Here is an 8,521-nt window from a genome sequence, read left to right as displayed (position 1 = left end):
CTTGCCTTGCACATGCTTGACCTGAATTCCATCCCCAAGACCCCATATGGTCCCCCAAGATTGACCTCTGAATGCAGAGTCAGGATTAAGCCCGGAGCACCAGCAAATGTAATCCAAAAATAAACAAAAATGAAAGAATGAATAAATTGGGAAAGAAAGAAGAACAAAAATAGCTCTGGCCTGATAGTTCACAAGGGCTATAACACTTTGCCTGCAGGAGTTCAGTTAGATCTTAGCACAGGTTGACCCTTCTCCATTCTTCTAGGAGCATCCTTAACCCAAGAAAGAACAAAGCCTTGAGTAGCCCTGGAGCACTTTTGGGTATAACCCCCCCCCAAACAAAACAAAAAAGCATGACAAAGATGGTAAATTCGAATTGAGACTAAAGGAATCCAGAGGGCAAATGATAAAGTTCTTTAAAAGCATGATGGTGAGATATTGGGTGTTTCTAAAGGAAAGTTAGACATAGATAATGTCTTGTTATCCTTCCAAAAAAGGATTTTAAAGGGTCATGTTATACATGCACATATATATACATATGTGTGTATGCCCTTGAGACTGTGTGTATGTGTGTGGTGTGTGTGAACTGAGAAGCAGCAAGTGTGACCATGAAAATTAGAAAGTCATCTTTCAAATGAATGTTTTAAAGGAGGTTTCTCTTACGGAGGAAGGGAGATCCAAAATAGATATATCTGGAATATTAGACCCACCCACTGTGCTGCTTCTTAGCCTCAAAGTCCCAGGTAGCAGGTTCCTGCTGTCACCAGCCTTAAGTGAGCTTTGGAGCTCAGGTGGAGATCACCAGGGCAGACTCAGCCTGACACTTTCAGGAAATATGCTGCCATGTGCTGGAAGGATTTGATTTCATGTGATTCTATTATGCCGATAATGTTTTATTAATTTGTATCTTTTGTTATCCTGCAGCATCAGGTCTATTTGTGTCATAAAAGCATTGAACCTTATCTATGGTGCTTTAACATACCTTGTGATATTTAATAAAATTAAGAAAAGCAGCACACTAGAGAAGTAACATTAACCAGAAAGCATATTGCTATGAAAGTTATCTTACTTATTACACTTTTACACATCAACGTTACTGACCTGATTCTAAATGGGAAGACATTTGTTTACTAACAGGAGATGACTACATTTACATGGGTCTCTGGGGAAACGGCCTGCCCAGAATAGCCACATCTTTATAGGTGTGACAAGTATCCAGAACCAAACAAACAAAACAATTCTGGAATACAGCACTGGACATTAATATTTTAGGAGACTGCATAAGATCCCCTATGAACAAGAATATCTATGTGTTAGAGAAAAATAAATCATGTAGAAATCACTTTTCATTAAGGTAGAGCAATGCATTTCAAACTGCTTGTGCAGAACCAGCTGTTAGTGTACAAGTCACTGCACATCAATACTCTTGTAAAATAAAAGTATTGTTTTTATTCCAAGAAAAAAAGTGGACTAGAAAAATTAGAGTATGCGGCTGGAGTGATAGCATAGCAAATAGGGTATTTGCCTTATATTTGGCCAGCACAAGTTCAATCCCCAAAATCCCATATGATCCCCTGAGCACTTCCAGGAATAATTCCTGAGTGCCAAGCCATGAGTAAACCCTGGGCATCACTGGATGTGGCCCAAAACCCAAATATATATAAACATATATGAGTTATATATGTGAGTTATATACATATGCGTTTTGTTTATATATATAATACACACACATATATATATGTGGAGAGAGAGAGAGAGAAAGTGAGAGAGAGATGTGAATGAATGAATGAGTTCAGGGGCTGGAGAGATAGTACAATGGGTGGAATGCTTGTCTTGCACATGCCAACCCGGATTTGGTTGCAAGAGTTACTCTGGAGCTAAGAGTTATGCTGAGTGTAGAGCCAAGAGTAAGTCCTGGGCACAAATAGGAAGGAAGGAAGGAAGGAAGGAAGGAAGGAAGGAAGGAAGGAAGGAAGGAAGGAAGGAAGGAAGGAAGGAAGGAAGGAAGGAAGGAAGGAAGGAAGGAAGGAAGGAAGGAAGGAAGGAAGGAAGGGAGGGAGGGAGGGAGGAAGGGAGGAAGGGAGGGAGGGAGGGAGGGAGGGAGGGAGGGAGGGAGGGGATGAAGGGGGGAGGGAGGGAGGGAGGGAGGGGATGAAGGGGGGAGGGAGGGAGGGAGGGAGGGAGGGAGGGAGGGAGGGAGGGAGGGAGGGAGGGAGGGAGGGAGGAATCCTGTCATCTAATTACTAGGTTCATTGTAGATGAGAATAACCACTGTAAATTTGCTCAGGGGTTACTCCTGGCTCTGCGCTCTGAAATTCCTCTTGGTGGGATCCAGGGGATAATCGGGGGTGCCAGCGATTTAGCTGCATGTAGGCAAACACCCTAAGTGTTGTACTATCTCTCCGGCCCCATGAGCCACAGATTTAGGAGATCTTTTCCTAAGGATGTTCTTTTTTACAGCTGAGTTCTCTCTTCCAACAGAGATAAATCTTAGGAAGTTTAGAACTTCTTTATGATTGTCTTGTGTTATCTGCATCCTCAGTTTCCCCCCTGCTACAGTTGGGTGGGTGGGTAGGTGGTCTGTGTCTTTGTCTTCCATACTAGAAGGTCCCTCTGATACCCGGTGATGCTAGCCGTGGGCTCAGTTGTAAAAGTGCAGGCACAGGAAAACAGTTGGTAGCATCTTGGCAGTCTGGGTGCGGTTCATCTGAGAAGTGGGTTCACAGTAGGGAGATCCAAAAAGGATTTCACTATTTTACTAGAGACACCAAAATGCCAGCACCTCTTTTCTCTTGGCTTAATCAGTCTCCCCAAAGAAGTATCCCCTCTTGCTCCTGAAAGATGGAAGTTTCTCCAAACATTCTGTCTGCTGAGCAGGAAAAGTGAATTGGGGAGATGTTTGCCTCCCGCTAGTAGACGTCCCCCTCATGCTCACTTTCTGTACTGTATTATTCTGTTCTCAGCCTCGCCCGGTATTTCCAGGATTCAGAACCTCTTCGAAATTCCCTTCTTGCTCCTGTGTGGGTTCTCCTCTGGTTGTGTGGGAAGCGGGTGGAGAGCTGGAATCTCTGGGCTCACCAGAGAGTAGGGTTGTGCCTCCCGTTTTCAGTCCCACCTCTCAGCACATCCTTGGGGCTCTTGCAGCTGGAGTTCTGCAGCAAAGAATCCACTTGCTCCTATTGTGCAGTTTTAAATTTCCGCCTTCTCTGCTCTTCTCAATTACCACGGACTGGTCGAGCTTCCACAATTTTCATCTATTCCTGTATCCTCTCCAGTTTGCTTTGTCCTTGTGCCTAGATGCTATTTTGTTGTTATCATTTCTCTACCATCAGACTGAGGCTTTGAGGAGGAAGTGGAAATAATTATGCATCTCTGCCCCCACGATGCAGATGTTAAGAAATGGACAAGCACCTTAGGAATTGAGCCTCGGCAGCTGCAGGGACGCTCAGGGCTTTGCTTGGATCTCTGGCAGACTGATTTTCAGAGGCAGGGCTGGCTGGCTGCCTGACCTGATACTCAGTTTTGTGGCGAGCAGAGAGTAATTCTCTGTCTATGTGTTTAGACCAAGGGATGCTTTTACAAAGAGCGGAGAGGACGATGCTGGTGAACTGAAGCAATAGAGGAAGGTTCAGTCGGAGCGAACAGAAATCTACTGAAAAAGCTTCAAGAGCATGATGCCAGTGAATTTCACCCATTCTGTTTTCCTTACTAGTAGTTTTTGAGAAGCCATTTTAATATGGTACTGGGAAGCCATTACAGAAATGATTCCACCTATTATATTTGACTGGGGCCAAAGACCTTTGCACAGAGCCTAAAGCAAGAGTCTTAATAAACCATTAAGCAAACAATTGTTTTTGGATGATGAGTAAACAATTGTTTACTGATGGATCATGGACTTTTTTTTTATCTAGAAGGCCATCTTAGCCAATTCCCCTTTCAAGCTAACTTGAGAATCAGTAGCCAGTTCTTCAGGGGGAAAATAGTTCAAGCCTGAATCACTGAATCGTATCTCCATCTCTCTCCCTCTCTCTCTCTCTCAAGCCTGAATCACTGAATCGTATCTCCATCTCTCTCTCTCTCTCTCTCTCTCTCTCTCTCTCTCTCTCTCTCTCTCTCTCTCATCTTCCATTTTTCTTTCTATAACAACCTCTAATTGAATCCCTCTCAGGGTACATTTTATATTTTCTGCCTGAATCTCTGACTCTGTATGTCCTGAATTGCAAGTCTTTGATGACACATAAAAAGGCACTTTGCCTTTTTTTTTTTTTTTTTTTTTGCTTTTTGGGGTCACACCCAGCAATGCACAGGGGTTTCTCCTGGCTCTGCCTCAGGAATTACTCCTGGTGGTGCTCAGGGGACCATATGGGATACTGGGATTTGAACCCAGGTTGGCCACATGCAAGGCAAACACCCTACCCTCTGTGCTACCGCTCCAGCCCCACGGTTTGCCTTTTTAATTGCCTCTTGGCTGTTTCTGTCGACAATCTGAGGTCTCTGCTTCCCTCCCCACAGCCGGCACCCGAGTCTCCTGGTAGAGAGCCTGGAAAAGCCTGTGTCCTCTCTCCCCCTCACAGGCGGCCCTGGGTGCAGTCTCCCAGCTTTCCCACTTCGTGGTGGGGCAATGTTTAGGCGTCTCCAAAGTTCCCCCAGGCGAGTCTGTGCCAGCGCTAAGCCTCCTGGGAACAGGTTTGCTGTCACAGCTCATGGGCCTTCTTCCTTCCAAGGTCCCCTTCTCCAAACAGCCTAGGATAGTCTCATATTTCACTGTCCTTGCTGGTTCCTTGCTACCAAAAAAAAAAAATTAAATTAAATTAAAAAAAGGAAGAAAAGAGAAAAAGAAAAGGGAGTTCCCTCTTTGTAAAGTACAATTAGGATTCTGCAGGCATGAAAAGGCAGAACTGAAACGGGAAAGGTTGGGGTCTTAAATTACAGGAAGGGAACCGGGCTTCTGAAGGGAGCCTGGGAGGGAGAAGGTAGGAAATGAAACCTCTCCACGGAGTCTGCTACTCACACGAACGCTGTGTGGGTGTAAGGTTTGGGGCGAGGGTAGCAAATGAAAAGGCTGCTGGGGAAGCAATGCGGCAGAGCAAACCGGGAGAGCGTGATGGGAAGGCAAGACACGCTGAAAAGGAACTTCCTTCACGGAAGCAGAAATCTGAGCCAGAGAAGACGGAGAAGCCCTCAGGAATACACACACATGCACATGTCCGTGTGCACACACTCCAATTCACCAAGAACTAGAAAGGAATAAAATACCTCCGTCTCTAGAATTACGTATAAGATAATAAACTCAATGCAGCAGAAGGACAAACTCTAAAATTCTAAAATCATCCCAAGAATACCCAAAGGCTCAGGACATCAGAGCAGCAGTTCCCAGTTTTAAAAACACTGTCATCCCGTTGCTCATCGATTTGTTCGAGCGGGCACCAGTAACGTCTCTCATTGAGAGACTTATTGTTACTGTTTTTGGCATATCCAATACACACAAGTAGCTTGCCAGGCTCTGCCTCTTGGGCTCGATAGCTTGCCAGGCTCTCCGAGAGGGGTGGAGGAATCGAACCCACGCCCAACCACTGTGCTATCGCTCCAGCCCCTTTAAAAACAAAACAAAACAAAAATCAATAGTATGAGAATAATATCCAAAGGCAATAGAAATGAGGGCCAGGAGGACCTGTCCATGGGAGGGAGCTTGCCCTAGTCGGAGGGGGCGGGCATTTAGGACAGGGAAGGGGCCACTATGACAATGGTAATTGGAAATGATCACTCTGGACAAGAACTGGGTACGAAGAGGAGGTAAAGTGATATGCATAACCCTTCAGTGACAGTATCGCAAACCACAGTGCCTGAAAGAAAAAAAGTAAAGGGGATGGAGAAGAGACAAGAAAAGTGTCTGCCATTGAGGGAGGCTGGAGGGGCAGGGAGGAAACTGGGGACATTGGTGGTAGGAATAGTCCACTGGTGAAGGGACAGGGGTTGAAACGTTGTATGACTGAAACTCAATCATGAACAACTTTGTGACTGTGTATCTCATGGTGATTCAATAATATAATAGACTTTAAATTTTTTTAAAAAATCGTAATTTTAAAAAATGAAGCCATCTGAGCCAGAGAAATAGTACAGCGGGCAGGCTACCTGCCTTGTATGTGGTCAATCGGGCTTCAGTCCCCAGCGTCCCATATGGTCTCTCAAGCCCACTGGGAGTGATTCTTGAGTGCAGAGCCAGAAGGAACCACTGAACACCATTGGGTCTGGCCCCCAAACAAAAAACAAACAAAAAATTACATCTTTTTCCAAACCTATCAAGGGGGTCTTCAAACCTGCATCCTTCTGGGGACTACCTGACCGCTTTCCCCAATCTCCATCCAGCAGGGAGAAGGGACTTTCTCCTCCTTCTGCCAGGATCACCCGGAGCTCGGTCGCCTGGGCTGAAACTGAGCCCTCCCCCTGCCCTCCCATTGCACCCTGCTGTTTTCCAGTCCTGAGATCTTAGGGATCTTAGAGATCTTAGCACTGAATGCTCCAGGAATCCCCGAGAAATAATGCAGCCAGGGAATGGGGCACCAGCTTCTGAATCTAGGCATCGCCCCCTTGCCAGTCTTTATTCATCACACGTGACTCACTGGGTACTGCGCTCCACATCCCTATATTTCTGTTTCCTTTTCTCTCTCCAGGCCACCCATCCTGTCTGTCCCATCAGCCGCCCCCCCTCTCCCCTCTTCCCCCAGTCTGGGGCTCTTTGAATTAAACTGGCGTGCGTCTCTAAAGACAGATGACACAGCGAAATTGACAGTGTCCAAGGCAACTGACAAATCACCAAGCAGCTTGTACTAACAAACCCCTTTCATTGTTGTTCTTAAGAAAAAGCCTGCCGAAATCGTGGTTTCAGATTTTTGAGTCTTGATTATTTCAGGGGAGCTCTGAATGGCACGTTTAGGTGAGAGGATGCAGACATTTTTAAGACTTTCAAAATATTTTTTTAAGATTCAAAAATGTTTTTTTCTGTTTTCCCCCAGCAGTATTGTACAACATAACGTGACTTAATTTTTGTTGCTGTTTGGTTTTGGTTTGGGGGCCACATCTGGCAGTGCTTAGGGCTGACTCCTGGCTCTGTGCTCAGGGATCATTCTTAGGGTACAGGGGACCATATGGAGTGCAGGGGACTGAACCCAGGTTGGCCACATACAAGGCAAGTGCCTTATGTCCTGAACTATCAGCCCAATCCCTATAATTTGACTTCTTTAACCTTCTATTGACCTGAGATTGAAGATGAGGTTGAGTGTTTTTCCAGGATCTCTGCAGACTCACGTTCTAGAATATCTCTGCAGCTAGGCTGGTCTTAGAGGAAGTGCCTACCCCCCCTTCCACATGTTTAAATAGCCATATGCATGCTGATTTGTTTTCAACACCTTCCTTGAACATGTGCTGAGCGCTGGTGATCATCTTAGCTTAGACTGGTGATTTAGAGCCTTGGTAAAATCAGGGGAAACGGCTTCCTTGAGACTGGGCTCAGTACTGGCATTTTGTACTTTTAAATCACAATAGAGGGACGGAGAGATAGCTCAACAGGCTGAGTGCATGTTTTGCACGTGGAAGGCCTGGATTCAGCCCCCAATAGATCAGGGTCCCTCCAAGTATCTTTGGGAGTAGCCTCTTAGCACAGACTTGAGATTAGTTCCTGAACCACACAGGATCTGAATCCTTAAAAAACCAAAACCAACAGTAAACCTCGAGTTGGTTTTACTGTTAGTAAAGGATTTGCCTTGCTTGTAAAGGACCCTGGATTTAATCCTTGAAACTGCATTTAGCACTGTATCACTGTAGTCCTGTTGTTATTTGATTTGCTCGAGCGGGCTCCAGTAACGCCTCCATTGTGAGACTTGTTGTTACTGTTTTTGGCATATCGAATATGCCACGGGTAGCTTGCCTGGCTCTGCCGTGCAGGAGGGATACTCTCAGTAGCTTGCTGGGCTTTCCAAGAGGAATGGAGGAACCAAACCGGGTTCGGCCACATGTAAGGCAAACACCCTACCCACTGTGCTATTGCTCCAATCCTTGAAACTGAAAATATTTATTATTTTTATTATTATTATTATTATTGCTTTTTGGGTCACACCTGGAAATGCTCAGGGGTTACTCCTGGCTCTGCATTCAGGAATTACTCCTGGTGGTGCTCAGGGGACCATATGGGATGCTGGGAATTGAACCCGGGCCGGCCGCATGCAAGGCAAATGCCCTACCTGCTGTGCTATTGCTCCAGCCCCTCCCCCAAAATTTTTAATAAAAAAAAAAAGCAAAAGCAATAATAAAATGGCCTTTCATTATTGGGAGACAGCACAAATAGTCCCCCAAGTACCACCAGGGGTCATGCCTGAGCATAGAAACAGAAGTAGCCCCTGAGCACCTTCAGTTGTGGCGCATAGCCACCCCCCCACCCCCCCGAAAATGAGATTGTTCTCACAGACTGAGGCAGAGTGAAATCAAAGATTATTCTATCCCCTATTTTATTTTCTACCCAGACAAT

The sequence above is a fragment of the Sorex araneus genome, chromosome 5 (genome assembly GCF_027595985.1).
Source record: "Sorex araneus isolate mSorAra2 chromosome 5, mSorAra2.pri, whole genome shotgun sequence".
In the NCBI taxonomy this organism is placed as follows: Eukaryota; Metazoa; Chordata; class Mammalia; order Eulipotyphla; family Soricidae; genus Sorex; species Sorex araneus.
Note: the sequence above shows the minus strand (reverse complement) of the source record.